Genomic DNA, 15498 nt, shown 5'->3' with positions numbered 1-15498 from the left:
ATCCATTGAACACAGTGGTCTGTGTGTTTTAATATTCTCCCCAGCTGCGTGGGTTTTTCTCCTGGTTCTCCGGTTTCCCACAAATACTCACAAAGCTGGCAATCACCTTGACATCTTCACTAGGAACACTGAAGAGTGCGCTACAACTAACCTCACTGTAACTCCACTGCATGTATCTGATCACTACTTTGTCTCATACTCTCTTCCTCTGTCCCCAACTAACGACCCCACCCCATCAATCGACTATACCCGTCCGCCGTAACATTCGCTTACACTCTCCCCCCTCCCTGACCTCCTCCGTTCTATCGGCTCTCCTCTCAACCGACTGTTTCGCACTCTTGCATCCGAACGTTGCCGCAGAGACTCTCTTAACAGCTCTGTTGTTTCCTGTCCAAAACTATTGAACGAGTCATCTTAAACCAACTCTCCTCCTATCTCCATCGTAACAACCTCCTTGACCCCCACCAGTCAGCCTTCAAGGCGGGCCATTCCACAGAAACTGCTCTCCTTGCTGTCTCGGAGCAACTCCACGCTGCTAGAGCCGCCTCTCTCTCCTCCGACCTCATCCTTCTGGACCTTTCTGCAGCATTCAACACAGTAAACCACCAGGGCCTTATTGCCCTAACCCCCGGAATGCGCAATTTTACACTCTTTCCGGTACCAGGATTTCTTAATGATGTTTATGGAGGAAGTATCAGGGACGTTCCCTATCAGGGAACTCGAGCTGCATGGAAACGCCCTGCGTGATCGCGTCATGAAGCACGTGTGAAATCTAACCAATGGCGAGCTGGTACGTCATAGGCGGGCGACGCCAGGACCAGGAAGCTACAAAGCGCCCCGAAACACAAGCCCATTCATCTCTGTGCCTTCATCAAGTGCGTGTGTAATTCTGATAATGGCTAGTAGCAAGCAACGCTTCTCGCAGCCGTGGGATCCAGGACCTCATACCGGGCATCGGAAGCACGCATGGCGGGTTCTTCCACCCAGCATGAGGCACCACTCACGCAGCCATCCAGCTCTGAGGAACTGGATGTGTTTAGCATTGAGGCGGCCGTCGCTGAGGGCACGTCACCTCATCCCCCTGCGTACGATGGCGTTAGTTCAAGCATGTCGGGCGGAGCTGCTTGCGGACATGGCTGAGGGGAGCCCTGGTGGCCATAGAGAGGCACATGTGGCTCAGCCAGTCGAATTAGGGAGAAGGACAAGTCCTTCCTCCTCGACGCCCCTCTCTCCCCGTCAGCTCTCTTTGGGGACGCCATTGACACGATCGTGGATAGGGAACGAGACGCTGCATGTCTATGCCATACTCCCGGCATGTCCGTGACACTTGATACGGCTGTTCAGAGATGAATGGGCTTGTGTTTCGGGGCCCTTTGTAGCTTCCTGGTCCTGGCGCCGCCCGCCTATGACGTACCAGCTCGCTATTGATTAGTTCTTTTTCTAACTTCGTTCGGTGTTTCACTATGAGAATTGTCTCGGCGTGACCAACTAAGGAAGCTCCAATGACACCACGCCTGTCAGTGACAGACAGGTCGAACTGTGCTGGGGCCCCGCCCCCTCATGTTACCACAGTCGACCGCCCCTCGCAAATCATTCTCGTTTTCTTCCCGTGAAGAACTATAGCTCCCTCAGCTTATCTTGGCTAGCTTGGATTGCTGCTTAACAGTTCACAGATGACCCTTTTAGGACACGTCGCCGAACGCAGTTCCTGGCTGTAGTCGGGATTTGCTGGGTAAGTTACTTCATAGAAGTGTATTTGGTTACTACACAGGCAGTGTCCGCGTCAAGGCGAACTGTTCTCCCGACGGCTCGGTATTTGGTTACCGGTGCCTTCGGTGACTGTGTGTATCTATTATCTCGGGGTAACGCGTTACGGCGAGCCTGCCGGGTCTCGGTTGACATTAGTTTGCTAGCCGAGCCGAGTAACCGTTGTTTTGCTAACGTGTCACGACGAGCAAACTGTTACGGTGCGCAGTTAGCGGGATTAACCCCCGGTTACCGAAGCAATTTACCGTCAAGCTAAGCTAACGCTAGGTTCGGCTAATTGTTGTGTATTCCCCTCTTTTCTCAGTTGCTATGTCGGCCACTACCCCCGCCAAAGGGTCAGAGTTGAAGGCAAAAGAAAGGAAAGAGACCTATACGACGGTAAAAGGCTGCCGCCAACCCTACCGCCGTCTAAACAACTTCTGCCAGCCGTGCCCATCTGCATGAAGGAAATGGGCAGGTACTGGTCCAGCCCGTTCAAGAGTAAGCTCCCCACCAAGGGCTACTCTAAACTAGAAGTTGATGGGATGGGAGAACTGGGCCTAGCGGGCCCACCAGAGGTAGAACCTTCAGTGGCTTACCACCTCCACCCAAACCGCCGCTCTCTCTCAGCTTCCTAACATCACCCTGCCTAATAAAACAGCCTCACCGCCTCTGTTTTACAGAGAATGTACCGCTATGCGGCACAGTCAGTGTGTTCGCTAAACACGGTGACTTTGCTGTCGGCGTATCAGGGAGAAATCTTAGAGGAGATGGGCAGGCAACAGGACTCTGGGGCACCAAACCCGGCCCTGTGGGATTAGATTTGCGTTGTAAACAATCTCATCCTCCGCTCATCACGCGGTGCGGTGCGGTGCAGGGCTGCGGCCGTGTAATGGGACTTGCGGTCTCAGGTGAGAGGGCCCTATGGCTGAATCTTTCGGGCCTCAGCGATGTGCAGAAGGCAGAGGTGATGGATGCTGCTTATGACCCAGCTAAGGGTTTGTTTGGCCCTGCGCTTGAAAAGATGCGGGAGGCCAGCACCCTCAGAAAACAAGAGGGCGAAGACTTCGACCTCTGTTTGCCCCAAAAGCACATCCCTCGCCCCCCGCAGGTGCCCAGGGCTGGTTTTGCAGCTGCAGCCGCAACTTTGAGAGGGGCGCGGGGAGGCGCCAGACCGCACAGACAGGCAGCAAGTCAGCAGACGGTCCAGCAACCTCGAGTGGAAACACTCCTTTGCAGCCACGGCAGCAAAGAACCGCCCATCCCACCCCGGGGAAGGGAAGAAGAAGCGCACGTCCTATCTGGCTTTGCTTTTCCCTCCCCTCCACCTTCAAAGAAAAGAAGGGAGGTCGAGGTGAGACAAACCCCCGAGTTTGTATTCCAAATTCCCTGATAAAAACAAATGCAAGCCGTTCAGACTATGCCTTCGCCTACTCGGCCTGATGGCGTCAGTGATATCTGTGGTACATTTGAGGCTTTTACGGATGAGGGATTTTCAGCGCTGGGTCGCGGCATTGCGTCTGTGCCCGTGCCGTCACCTCAACCGCAGAGTGAAAGTGTTACCGTCGTGCGTAGCTGCGCTCCGCCCGTGGGAGGACGTGACAGCTCTTGCGTCAGGTGTCCCGCTGGGGGCGGTGTCATCCAGGGTAACCTTGACAACGGATGCTTCCCTATCAGGGTGGGGAGCAACCATGTTGGGCAGGACGGTGAACGGAACCTGGGACCCGAGGCTAGCTCAGAGTCACATAAACATCTTGGAACTCTGGGCAGTGTTTTATGCACTAAAACATTTTCTGACATTTCTCCAGGGACGCCATGTCCTGGTAAAAACAGACACCCGCTCACTGCAGTTACACAGGTTGGCTCGAAAGCTAATCCTGTGGCTCCTGTCTCTTCGAGCCACACACGTTCCAGGGGTGCTGAACAGAGGTGCAGATCTTCTGTCCCGAGGGAACCCTCTGTACTGAAAGTGGGCTCTTCACCCTCAAGTGGTGTAGCAAGTCTGGCAGAAATACAGCCAAGCAGACATAGATCTCTTCGCCTCGCGGGAAAACACCCAATGTCCACTGTTTTTCTCCCTGGCAGACGCGAACGCACCACTGGGGATGGATGCGCTGGCCCACTCATGGCCAAACGTGCTGCTCTATGCATTCCCCCCGCTCAGCCTGCTCCCCCCCACTCTAGACAGGGTACGAGAGCAGGGCTTGACGCTAATCCTGATAGCTCCGCGGTGGCCGTCCAAACATTGGGTGGCGGAAATAATACAGCTCTTGACGGACGAGCCGTGGCCTCTGCCCATACGCAGGGACCTTCTGTCCCAGGCTGGCAGGGAGATCTACCACCCTCACCCAGACCGAATAGCGCTCTGGGCTTGGCCGGTGAGAGGTGGAACCTGAACGCAACAGGCCTGCCTGAACGGGTCATTGACACCATTCAGAGTGCAAGAGCCGCCTCCACGCGCTCCCTTTACAGTGGTAAATGGCGGTTTTTTGAGGAGTGGTGCCGTCTTAGGCACATCATTCCTTTCCAGTGTTCAGTGGTCAACCTGCTATGCTTTCTGTAGGATTTAGTAGACAAGGGCAAAGCTTTTTCTACTATTAAAGTATATTTAGCGGCTATCCCAGCCAGTCATTTGGGCTTTGGTGAGAGGATGGTGGGGCAGCACCTTTTAGTATGTCATTTCATGAAAGGTGCTCGCCGTAAGCTGCCCGTCTCCAGGCCCCTGGTTCCTCTGTGGGATCTATTGGTGGTGTTGGAGGCCCTCTCTCAACACCCGTTTGAGCCAATGGAGGCAGCGGAGATGAAATTTATTTCACTTAAGACAGCCTTGCTCTTGGCTTTAACCACAGCAAAGCGTGTGAGTGACTTACAGGCTTTATCCGTTTGCCCTTCCTGCTTACAGTTTGCTCCAGGGCTCACGAGGGTCTGTATGCGGCCCAACCGCGTTTGTGCCTAAGGTGTTGGAGGCATCGTACAAGTGTCCTACGGTGGAGCTTTCAGCTTTTCACCCTCCTCCTTTTTCCTCCTCAGAGGAACGAAGGCTTAACACGTTGTGTCCGGTGCGAGCACTGCATTTGTAAGTGAGTAGATCGGCAGGTTTCAGAAAAGCAGATCAGCTGTTCGTGTCCTGGGCCAATTCTCACAAAGGAAAGCCATTGTCACGGCAGAGGCTGTCCCACTGGATTGTGGAGGCCATATCTCTAGCCTATAGTTGTAGGGGTTTGCAGCCCCCCCAGGGTTTGAGGGCTCATTCCACGAGGAGTATGGCCACTTCATGGGCCCTGTTCAAGGGAATTCCAGTGAAGGATATTTGTGCAGCTGCAAGCTGGTCTACACCTCACACTTTTGTAAGGTTTTACAGGCTAGATGTCTCAGGGCCGTCCTTAGCACATGCTGTGCTAGAGGCCAACGCGCCAGAGTCCCTGTGATGGTCATTACCGGGCTAAACAAATTTGCAATACATGGAGCGGTCTATATTTCCCATAGTGAAACACTGAGCAAAATTTAAAAAAAACGTTGGGTTACTTAACGTAACCTTGGTTCTTTGATAACAGAGTGAGGTGTTTCACCACACATCCCTCCTTGCATTGACACAGAAAGAAATCGTTGAGAATGATTTGCGAGGGGCGGTCGACTGTGGTAACATGAGGGGGCGGGGCCCCAGCACAGTTCGACCTGTCTGTCACTGACAGACGTGGTGTCATTGGAGCTTTCTTAGTTGGTCACACCGAGACGATTCCCATGAAACACCTCACTCTGTTATCAAAGAACCAAGGTTACGTTAAGTAACCCAAAGATTTCACACGTGCTTCATGACGGGGTCACGCAGGACCCACAGCGTTTCCATGCATCTCGTTACCCGCGGGGAACTAAGGTTACATACGTAACCGGAGACGTTCCTTGCAAAGTGGCCTTAATATTTCAAGGACAAAGTCAATGCAGAATAGAGACTTCCACAAAGTCTCTATGTGGAGGAGTTGCAGGTAGCTTTTGAGACTTGAGAATAACTTATTAAAAAAATAAGTTCTAAGAACACAAGCTGTACATTACCTTTTACTGTAACACTTATCCACTTATAGATAGAGCATGGAACACCTCACCTTCAAAAAGTTATTTGATGTCTCTAGTGTAATGGAATTATATACACGTTTATATTATAGGGCTGTGTTATTGTGCTTAACCATAGAGCCACAATGTTTGTATAAGAAAATGATCCAAGAGAATTATCTTTTAGTCTTGAAAAGTTTTTTTTTCAACTGGTGAATCTTTCAGTATCACTGGTTGGACAAGGAATCACATGTGTCAGTGTTGTTGAAGTATTTTTGCATCCATGCTTACAGTCAGTGGTGGCTCAGGGCCTTCTGAACGGTATCCAGGAAAGGGCAGGATGCCTCCCAGTCTGCATTAACTTCTCGGCTCAGACCTCATCCGCCCGCACTCAGGAAATTATTGAGCCCGAACTGGAGAAAAAGTAAAAACATGATGGGTATTGACTCGCAGGTCCTTTTCATTTTCCCTTCCTTTAGGTGCTCCTGGTAACAAGAAGTTAGTGGTCGTTCTGCATGACCTGAATATGCCTAAATTGGACGAATATGGCTCCCTATTGAACTCTTGCGTCAATTCCAGGCCTTTCAGGCTTCTATGACAGAACCAAGTTCTTTTGGAAAAAGATCCAGGTATGGATATATACAAGATGAGGTACAATCCTAAAGTGCCTTTGACAGTAATAAAATCTTTGTGTGCTCTCATCTGACTTAGGTATGTAAGTAAATCTGTGTCATCGGGTTTTGAAAGAAAAAGGTGATTGAATTTCTAGCACTGAATATGTTAGACAATTTAAAAAGAGAAGGAGCGAACGCATCAGAGGCACGTGTTCAAAAATTGGAAGCCTGGATGGGGACGTCTGGAAGAATTCAGCCAGACAACTTCTCTTGTTCTGATAGATTTATTCGTCAGATCACAGGTCAAGTATAAGCGCTGCGTTTGCAAAGGCAGGAGCAACCCTGCCGGCCGGCAGGCCGGAAGAACACTCACTAACATCAGCAAGAACATCATGTTTTATAACCCGAAAAGACAGAGAAGGAAAGATTTCTATTGGCCCTAAGCTGGCGTACGGGAGGATCTTTCTCCCCCCGCATCTAAAGATCCGGTCACATCCAATGTCCAGAACTCCTGACTTAAGTAGACAATGAACAGAGTGTGTATGTTGGATATTGTGGTGTGCATTTCAACCCCCCTTATCTGGCACATCTGCTGGTTGACCCGCTGACCTTGCTTCCTCAGTCAGGACAGAAACCGTTGCCATATATATATACCCAAAGAAGCTTCTGTTTGTCAGTCTGTTCCGGATTTTAGCGATGTCCAATAATAATGGGGCTTTAACTCTTCTTTATGCCATCAGTGTGGTTTGTGTCTGTAAGATTCCGTAATAGACAGCTGACATTTGTACATTAACAGACTGTATTGGACATGAACTAAGCGGAAGTTAAACGAGAGCGTCCAGCCGCTCAGAATACGCCTCTTCTTCTAGTTTTTAATTAATTTAATGATGCTGAGATCCTTTGACAAGCTGTTAGGGGTGATTGGCAGAGTTTTGAAACCAGGAACTCGCTTGAAGAGGCAAATGGGCCGCTGTAGCGTAGTGGGGAGGGGGACAGCGGCTTTAGCGGAGCGTGCAGACGCATAACCCCGACAGGACACGCAGGAATAACCGCAGAGAGTCTGTGACCTCAGCAATAAGTGGGCAGTTTGAACAGGGCTTTTAGGTTGTCAGGAAGCTCTGTTTATCCAGCATAGCCTGGGTTCATAGTGATGAATGCAGCACACGTCCTCACCAGCTTGATTTTCTGGCCCTCAAATTGAAACTCTGATAGCTGCGTAACACAGAAATGAGTGAGAGGCTCTGATTTATGAGCGTGATTTCTTGAACATTGTGCCTCACACAATATTGTTCCAATATCTTTAAAGAACAAAAATAAATGTGTCAAAACTTCCATGAATGTTACGTCAACAATATTCACCACTTTCACCAAGTTTAGTTCACGCCATCACTTTGCGATATCAATTTGAATCTTTAAAAAAAATATGTGGTTTACGGTTCAAAGATTTTCAATATATTGAATAGCAGGGGTGTATTATTTTCAATGTCAATGATTAGCAATAACATTGCAAAGGAGAAGATAACAAATTATATATATATATATATATATATATATATATATATATATGGGGATATGGGGATTTTCTCAACATTGGAAATTCTATTGGTTAACAACACAATACATTTTGATGCATTTAATTGGGATATCAACACTGCACCCCTCCAAAATAAAGCAGCAATAACCTTCCATAGTGGAAATCAAGAAATACTATTTATTTTCCTGATATCGCAGTGAGTAGAAAATACATCAATTATGGATTAAAATGTGAATATAGTAAAACATACTGCATATGCAGAAACCCACCCAAAGCCTCCATGGTGGGGAACAAGCGGCCATTTAATGTGATTTCTAATTATATGTTCTGGTAAAAATCACAGAAAACAAAAGCTCAATAGCTGAATTTCAAAGATAGCGTGTTTGTGGGCGTACCTTATCCGCTTTGGCATTTCGTTTGGTTATGAGTTGCTGAGCGATGACAGACAACACTTCCATGTCAATTTGGTTGAATTCGTCGGAAAAAAAAAAACAAGCACTTGACTGAGCAAGACCGCTAAATAAGCGCCCCATCATCTGGAAGACAGAAGTGTGACAAAGAAAGAAAGAAAAAGCGACTAAACTAAACTTCAGCCACGGTAGAGCAGAGAATCTGGATCTAGACTGGATGAAAGAAAGCCTCAATCCAACTCTAACACACAAGTGTTTGCTGAGAGAAACAAACTGAAGCAGACATAGAGAAATGTGCTTTTCAGCCATCTCGACAGTGTCAGCTTTCACTTGTACTTGTTGCTCCAACCTTGATGCACTGCAAGAAAGTACCATTTAACATTACATTGAAATGCACAATGTGTCTCAAGGTCCCAATCTAAAGATTGGAACTTGATAACATAAAATATAGTCAATCCATAATGAAACGTTATTATTAAAACATGGAACATGAATTATGTTTGTAAACTGATCATCATAAATTAAATCAGACATATAAACTGTAAAAAGAAACAAGTAATAACGTAATTATAAGATCCTCTATGAGTGTGAAAGTGATATCATCCCGGCTAGTGCTCCTCCAAGGTCGAATTGGAGAGCCCCCATCAGGCACAAATAGCAAAGTTCCTGGGCAGGGTGAGCAATAGAAGGCAAATCGAGTAATTGTGACAAACAATATGCAGCATTTGTGTGTCCCGTTGTCATTTCTCACTGCTTTCTAACTACTATTGGACACACATTGTATAGGTCACACTATTAGCTCCATCTAGTGGTTTTGTAGCTTGTGGCTTGGTTGTTTGTGTGTTTGCAGGTTCACAAACAATCGGAATGAGGTAAAATGATGAAGGCTTTTGAAACTGAGGATAAGAAATGTGTGACTTCAGTGTAGTTGTATCCAACATTATGCATAAAAGAGTTTGTGTTGTACATATTTATAACTAATGTTAGTACAGTACAAGACAGGTGTGCCAGAGAATGAATGTGTATTCATGTGTTACCATAAGATGTGTTAAAACCAGTCTAGGACAGGCTCCCAGATATTCATTGCCGTAAATGGAAGTGGACAGGGCCATTTTGGCAACACAGTTGTCCTGGTCCAGGTCCCAATAGTAGCGCAACTGCGTCTGCCATTCAAAGTTATCCCTGTTGTCCACCTAAAATAGAGAAATCAAGTTACTTAGTGAGTTGTATCAAACATTTTCTCATCACCTTTATTACCTTTGGACCTATCTTAAAAAGTCAAGGACAGGAAGTGATATAAACTCATTGATGGTTTCTGTGTGTGTTTGTATTCTTGTACCTTCTGGCGGACTACATCTGTGACTTTATCTCTGGCATGGACATCGATGGTGATAAGGGCTTATATGATTATGATGGGCCTAAGTGATGATATTACGAATCAATGCCGCCAAGGCATTCACCCTCTGGAATACACAGAAAACAAAGAGGTATTAATAATAATCTTAAATGACAAAATAAAATTGATTAGTTTTTTGAGAAGGTAGCAGTAAGTTTGTGTGGTTTACATCAAAGTTAGTTAGTTAGTTCGAATTCCTGCGAGGCAGCTAAGTGGTCGTGGTCTCCATCCAGCCAAGCGTCCATCTCTTTGTACCACATCAACCGTGAGATGGTCAGCACCACCTGGTGGACGCACAGACAAACTGAAGTTAAATCACAGCATTAAAATGGAGTGGGATTAAAGTGTCCACCTGAAATGATAGAAAGGACCAGTGTGTAACATTGAAGCGGGACGTCTTCATGGAGTCTACAGTGTTGCAAAGCCAGGTTTCAACACTAGTCCCAAACAGATAATTCAATGCAAAACAAGTAAGGGGTTTTGCACTCAACGGCTCACCGGTAAGAGAGGAGTAAGGAGTAAGCGGAGGGACATTCAGTTCAAATCAATCTGTTACCCTAATGCGAGATGCCACCTATTTATACACACTGAAACTTTAATATATACATTTCTGAGAGGAAGCGACAATTTTGATGGTTAGGAAAACAAATATCTGTAAACCTGAGATGTATTGGTAACAATTGTGAAACGAATTAATATTTTTTAGATACAAACCCAAGGAGAGTTATACTCAAAGTATACCTAACGTATCTGTCATTTATTCAAAAAATATAAAAAGTCATGTTTCAGTTTGTGTGTGTGTGGCTGCGTACCTGCGATGGATGTCCGGCCAGCATCCATCCCTCTCTAGACTTCACCTGGTAGTCAGCGATGGCTGCCTTACTGAGGGAGCGCAACGAGTTGAACATAGCCTCCTCCACCTTGCAAGGCCAATCCTCCACAGTGCCTTGTACCTTAAGACCTTTAGTCGAAGCCACCTAAAATTACAAACAGAAGAACAACATCAGTTTTCAGGGCTCACTGTGAGTCCTGTGTTGATTCACACTCCTTTCATTTGATTATTGGACGGCAATGGCAACAAAGAAGCCCTTTGCGGTCATGATAGGCACAGGCGTCACTCAAGAAGCCACATACCAACCAACAATAGAATCTAAAAGACCACAGAGAAACATAAAGTGACTTTAAAAAAAACACAATAGACTACCAGGTGACTGAAAAGCGCAACATCAGCTACAATGAGACAATCAGTCAAGGAGGATGTGTAATATAGCTAGCAACTGCAATCAGTGCAAGGAAATCTGCTACCCTACTTAAACAATTATTCATCATCCTTCCTACAGACTTTGAGGCATCAAACACAATAATATCACAATGATTGCCTTGTTATTACAAGATAGGACAATCTAGTCTTCATTTGAGTAATAAGAAATCTTAACCTTTTTGGATGAGTTGAGTGCAGGACAAATACTTCAATTCTCAAACCAACCAATTCTTAACAAATACTATAAATGATTAATTTCAGAATTACTGCTTACAAGAGTTTTGGCATCATTTGATAAATTGCTTGATTATTGCACTGACATAGGGCTGCCAGGTAGGGCAAGATGGGGGTCATTTAAGATGGTTGACAGTGTTCACTATTGTCACAGTTTATACACCAAGGAAGGTAGTATATGCATACAAGTAAAATTCACTCATGCTCTCAGCAAGGTAATAACAACTTATATAAAAGAGCAGGATGACTAAATTGTGTTGAGGTTGCTCAAACCTGACCTTCTCTCGATCAGGGGAAACCATGTACAGGATGTCTTGGTCCCAGAAGATTTGGGTAGCAAAGCAAACTCTAGTCGGGTGATGGCATCAAAACACTTCCGAAGGTGGGGCTGCACTGCTTGGGGGTTTCTTGTCTGGGCCAAGATCTTCAGCAGCTCGTCATTAGATAAGATGAACCTGTGAGGATAGAGGAGCTATCACAGTACCAGAGCATTTAACACAACACGCCAAGTTCAAGATTATAGAATTTTTCACCTAGTGTTTTTGGAAGAGAGGTGAAGACTAACAACTATCAAGCTTTCAAGAGAGACCATCCAAAGGATCATATTAGATGCATTTTAAATGGAGTTTTTGCACAAGGGGCAAAAAGCAGGAGAGGATTAAGAAGATGTAGTATGATGTAGAAGCTCTGTTTTAGTATGTAAAAGAGCATGTATTTATACCTGGGAAAAATGACTCTCTTGGACTCCAGGTAGTCTTCCACACTTCTGTATCTCATCCAGAAGAGTGTTGTGTTTTTGAAAAGTCTCAAACAGATCTGCATCACATAAACGGAGTGCACAGGAAAGTTTGTGAATCTGACTGCCCTACCATGTCCTATTTTTCCAACAATGCTTTAAGGCTACCCACCGGGCTGTGTGGCTGCTTCAAGGGCATTAGGCCTCGTATTGGCCCTTGCCATTATCTCCTTCCATGATTTGTCCACCTTTTGAAACATTTTGGACTCAGCAGGAAGCTGCCTTTTGATGTCTGGGGCCACAAAATATACTCTGTAGATAAAGCCAGTTTCTTTGTCATGTAAGCCACTCATCCTGGTAAGGATAGTGGGAGAGAAGAGTAAGAATTAATAGTGGGGTAGGGAGCAGTCGGAACAATGTGAGCAGAAGAAAGACAGAAAGGAAAATTAAGCAGTAACGGCCAATTATGATACCTTGGATTAGTTTACTCCAAGGTATATATCCAACATGAATATAGCACTTGTTAAATATTATGAAAGCAAAATATATTTTGCAAGTACTTTGTATGCTCGTCTGAAGCCACTAGGGAGCGCTAGTGTTTAACATTTGAGACCAAATCTGCAATTTGTTTGGAGAAAAGCCACTACTATCTAGAGAAGAGTCACTTGTGGCCAAATTCAAGATCACTCAGTTCTGTTCTTTTGAAAACCTTTACCAGGGTTTGGTTGAAGAGGGTCAGCTGTCTCAGCCATTTGTGCACCCTGTACTTGACGGGAGCTACGTAGCGAGAAGATGACAACGTGCCTACATTTATGATGCCGTCATCCAAGAGTACCTTTCGAGTAAAACAAAAATAACATACACATTAGTACTGAAACACTACTAGTGTGCTTTAAAGACTGTGTGTGTACTGCATGCTACCACTTGGATATCCTCTGTGGCTCCCTTTTTAGATTCCCCATGAGACGGCACAGTGAACTCTGTATTCCTCCAAACCTCCTCCACCTACATGGCTCATTGACGGGGTAAAGGGTAATGGTCTACGTTAAAGTTTTAAATAGCTGCACAGTAGAAGCAAGGATTAACAGAAAAAGAAAACCTGGTGATTGCATTTAATTGGCTACTATTATAAATAGATATATGCCACTTTATCCCATATTCACTTATTCCAAATTGCCCCATATAAAAACAATCAGCTCTGTAAACCATTGTTAGCTACAATAACACAAATATTTTCCTAATGTCTGCTCCCTTGCCCCTGAGGACCTGCTTCAGTCTCTCTCCCCCATCCGAGTCCTGCTCACTGTTTTAAGGGGAGAAAATCAGTCATGATGTTGCCCAGTTGTGCTACCTTACCTTACCTGCCGGCACCGTTCCCTGAACCGCTCTCCCCTCGGCAGATGAGCTAACCACACCCCGCCACCACACACCCCCACCGCCCGACTTAGGCCAACTCCCCCCACCCCCCTCTCCCTCCTGTGGGTGAGAGAGGAAGTCAGCCATGACCATCTGCGCCCCCGGCCTATGGACCACCTTGAAGTTAAACGGCTGTAGAGCCAGATCCCACCGAGTGATCCGGGCGTTGGTATCCTTCATGCGGTGGATCCATTGGGGCGAGGCGAACAGAGGGTGAGTTGGTGTCCCAGGAGGTAGTAGCGCAGGGAGTCGCCCACGGGATGGCCAGGCACTCCTTCTCAACCATACTGTACCTGGCCTCTCTCTCGGATAGTTTCCGGCTGATGTAGAGGACCGGGCGGCCCACCCCCTGCACCTGCTGGGACAAAACGGCCCCCAGCCCTCTGTTCGATGGATCAGTCTGCAAGATAAAAGGGAGAGAAAAGTTATGTGTTGGAGCAGTGGTTCCCCCGCCTCAAACACTCACTGGCATCGCTCCGTCCACTGGACCGGATCTGAGGCACCTTTCCGGGTCAGGTGAGTCAAGGGGCTGGTCAGCGCCACAAAGCCCGGGATGAACCTCCTGTAGTCAGCCAGCCCCAAAAACCTCGCTGCCTCTTTTTCTGTCTTGGGCCGGCGGGCAGGCTGCGATAGCTGCTGTCTTGTCCACCTGAGGGCGCACCTGCCCGACGCCCAAGTGGTACCCCAGATACCGTACCTCCCTCCGCCCAACTGCACACTTCCTCGGTTGGCAGTGAGCCGGCCTGCCTCAGGGACTCCAGCACCGCGCCCACCCGCCGCATATGCTCCGCCCACGTGGTGCTGTATATGATGACGTTATCCAGGTAGGCGGCAGCATACGCAGCATGCGGACGCAGCGCCTGGTCCATGAGGCGTTGGAAAAAGGCCCGGGGCACCAACCAGCCAAAAGGGAAGCGTTGTGAATTGGTATAACCCAAACGGAGTGGAGAAAGATGTTTTTTCCCTGGACTCGGGCGACAAGGGAGTCTGCCAGTAGCCCCTGGTAAAATCCAGTGTCGTAAAAAAACACGCGGTGCCCAATCGGTCCAGGAGTTTGTTGAACCGGGGCATCGGGTATGCATCAAACCGTGACACAGCGTTCACCCTGCGATAGTCTACACAGAACCTTATGGAGCCATCCGTCTTAGTGACCAGAACGATGTGGCTGCACCAGGCACTGTTGGACTCCTCTATCTACGCCCATCGCCAGCATAGCAGCCAATTCCCTCAATTTTCCTCTTTTGTTCAGGTAAGCTGTAGGGCCGCGATCGCACCGTCACGTCCGGTAACATCTCAACGTGATGTGCTATGAGATCTGTGCGACCTGGCAGGAGGGAGAACACATCATTAAACTGGTCTTGCAACTGGGCTATGTCTGTTTGCTGTGTCGCAGAGAGATAGGCGTCGAAACGGAGCCGGGTCGGATTGGTGGACTTTGGGACCTCTGGTCCCAGCTACTCTCTCTCAGCTACTACAGCCGGACAGCTGGAGCTACCACCGCCGCGGTCGTCAAGAAGAAGGCACAGACACACGGTACCGCTAAGCAAAAATGCTTTATTTAGTCTTAGGTTGGCGTCGCCACTTCAGTCTCGCTCCCTCATCAGAGTCCTGCTCACTGTTTTTTAGGGGAGACAATCAGTCATGATGTTGCCCGGCTGTGCTAATTACCTGCCGGCACCATTCCCTGAACCACTCCCCCGCTCTCTCCCCTGCAGCTGAGCTAACCACACCCCGCCACCACAATCTCATCATTTAAAACAAATAATATTCAACAGGCATCAAGGTAGAGTGTACACCACTATTGCATATGCACATCCGAGTAGCTGGAAGTTAGTTGCTTTTCCACAAACCTTTGTAATAATGCGCTCCACTGATGCCTCTCCCGAAGCCTGCCCTGACACCTAAAAGTCAAGAGGTGTTAATCCTGTTTATCCAGGCCAGATAAGATACACAAACAAGATAATAAGAATAAGCAGATTGTGAACTTCCATTCTGGATCTCCCTTTGAGGTCAAAATACAAAAAAACACCACTTCTTCACGAGGTATAGGTTAGATTATTTGTACTTTTTCCAACTTAAAGAAACTACAAGGAAGCCTGCTGCA

General features: G+C 47.2%; 1 long non-coding RNA gene across 1 annotated transcript; it reads right to left on the bottom strand.

The window, feature by feature from the left end:
- Window positions 1-8960: 8960 nt before the first annotated feature.
- Window positions 8961-13356, bottom strand: LOC119217771 (uncharacterized). The gene is made up of 8 exons (XR_009956875.1): window positions 12694-13356; window positions 12151-12332; window positions 11964-12058; window positions 11521-11714; window positions 10560-10724; window positions 9917-10031; window positions 9691-9814; window positions 8961-9544 (listed from the first exon to the last, which is right to left on the bottom strand). It is a non-coding gene; the product is annotated as an uncharacterized LOC119217771 (long non-coding RNA).
- Window positions 13357-15498: the final 2142 nt, after the last annotated feature.

This window comes from Pungitius pungitius, chromosome 9 (genome assembly GCF_949316345.1).
Source record: "Pungitius pungitius chromosome 9, fPunPun2.1, whole genome shotgun sequence".
NCBI lineage: Eukaryota > Metazoa > Chordata > Actinopteri > Perciformes > Gasterosteidae > Pungitius > Pungitius pungitius.
This window is presented reverse-complemented; position numbering and strand designations above follow the sequence as displayed.